The sequence below is a fragment of the Mytilus trossulus genome, chromosome 6 (genome assembly GCF_036588685.1).
Source record: "Mytilus trossulus isolate FHL-02 chromosome 6, PNRI_Mtr1.1.1.hap1, whole genome shotgun sequence".
Taxonomy (NCBI): domain Eukaryota; kingdom Metazoa; phylum Mollusca; class Bivalvia; order Mytilida; family Mytilidae; genus Mytilus; species Mytilus trossulus.
The window spans coordinates 83,820,826-83,823,261 of NC_086378.1; positions in this window are offsets into that span (position 1 = coordinate 83,820,826).

Sequence of the window (2,436 nt, forward strand, 5' to 3'; positions counted from 1 at the left end):
GTTACATCCGAGACATTTTTACTTTACAAATTCTTGTATATGCCCAGTATATATTTGAGTTTGGAAAGTCAAATATAAAAAAACTTCTCAGCATTTTTTAAATCATAGTCAGTTTGCGATTATCCTTTCTTTTTGAAAGTGTTCTCTATTATTTTATCGATTTTGTATTTAAATTGTATCATAGATTAGATGTATTCGTTCAGTGTATGTTCACTTGTGTTAATACGTCTTTTGATTGAGTAAAGCCATTTCAATTGATATTTTATATTCACTATGTGTCTTTCTATGTTGTGATGTTACACTATTGTTTCAGATAAGGGTAAAGGTTTGAACCTATTTAAACGTTTAAACCCACTGCAATTGTTGGCACCTGTCTCAAGTCAGGAATTTGATGTTAGTAGTTGTTGCTTGTTGATGTGGTTCATAAGTGTTTCTCGTTTTTTTATATAGATTTATAGGACGTTGGTTTCCCCGTCTGACTGGTTTTACACTAGTAAATTGATGGTGCCCTTTATAGGTTGCTGTTCGGTGTGAGCCAAGGCTCCGTGTTGCCTGATGTGGTTCATAAGTGTTTTTCGTTTTTTTATATAGATTTATAGGACGTTGGTTTCCCCGTCTGACTGGGTTTTACACTAGTAAATTGATGGTGCCCTTTATAGGTTGCTGTTCGGTGTGAGCCAAGGCTCCGTGTTGACTTGAAGACCGTGCCTTGACTTATAATGGTTCACTTTTATAAATTCTGACTTGGAGAGGACCTATAGTTGAGCACACATGAACACATCATGTATTGTCCCATTAATAATTGTTCCACCCTCAAACAATCTAATTAGAATATTGATCTCTGATTACGTTATAAATTAGATTGACCCTCAAAGTCCTAATCACGAAACCAATTTAGTTACTTTTCAGAATTTCTATATGCTTTAAAAGTTTGAATAAAAGTCCTCCATGCAATATATCGATAAAATGCTTTGTTGATACAACTAAAACTCTCACTCACTTCCTGCTGTTTTAAAGCAAAGTCGTAAGAAATATCAATTAGTTGGTTAATCACAGAGTTGTCTTTTGTGAAACCTGATTGATAAAAAAAAAGGGGGGGGGAGATAATCCTATTTTCATTTGTAAAATTGGGCACATTTTTTATAAACACAACGCTGACTAACGCTTCGTGAACGTTAATAAAATACGTATTCACAGTGAAATTAATCTGATTCTTGTTTTTTAAGGATTTGTGTGGGGTGGGGGGGGGGGGGGGTGCTTACCAACAAGACCTGTCTCAATTTTCTAGCACATTATAGCCCATGTATCTATGGTCATAACACAATAATAGACTTGTTTTCCTTTTTATTGTCGAGTTATGTAATCATGGCTACCTGAAAACGCGCCGAGTAATTATCAAGTATAACGCAACTTAACACAAGTCCTTTTTGAAGCGATGCGAACCCAGCATGATTTAACTTGACTGGCACAAATACAACTTCTCTACACAACAATATATCCAATAAGTAATCGGGAAAAAAATGGCAGTCTGATATCGAAAAACTACTAAATTACTAAATATTTGTGGTGAGTTACTGTGGATTCATTTAATTTCGTGTTATCAATTTTGGTGGATTCAGAAAACTTGTTTTTTCGTGATTTTGCCAACCTCTGCTTTTATGAAATTTGTCTCTCGTTGGATATCTGATTTCAACAGCACCAACGAAAACCTGGAAAATTAGTATCCAACGAAAACTAATGAATCCACCGTATATAAAAAATAATCAACGTCAGAAATCGCATATAAAACGCACACTAAATGAAGAGGAACTGAATGCAATGAAAACTCTTTTTGTGAAGTAATATTTTCATCAAATATAATGGGGCTGGTCTTCCTTTCTCTCTTTTCTTCCAGAATGAAGAAAGTTACAATTGTTGCATAAGTTTTAATACGAATTTAATTACAAGATTAAAACTCCATTAATTGACAGATGCAAGTTGCTTCTTTGAAAATTTCATCTCTAATTTTTAATTATATAGGTATAAAATGACGCTCTAGTTGAGCACAATTTCATTTAAAAAAAATAATTCAATTGACAAAAGCCTTTGACATGAATATTTATTCACCGAGGGCAGGACTTTATTAAAGTATAATATATTATTTTGCTATCTTTACATGCTATTTCAGTAGGTGTTTTATAACGGACAAAGATACGGTCTTTTAATCTTCTTATTTTATATTAAAAGGGTGATCTTTTTTTTCAATTGAAATTAACATTAATAAACATTTGGCGAACTTTCTATGTCACTGACAGGGCAAAATTAATCTATAAATATATTATACCCTTGTAAACACATTTCCTTTTGATATGGATATAGTATATTGTTGGAAATCTTCATATATCTATGGAACTAGAAACTTTGTACAGGGTTGATAAAAGTTAAAACGAGTTTATT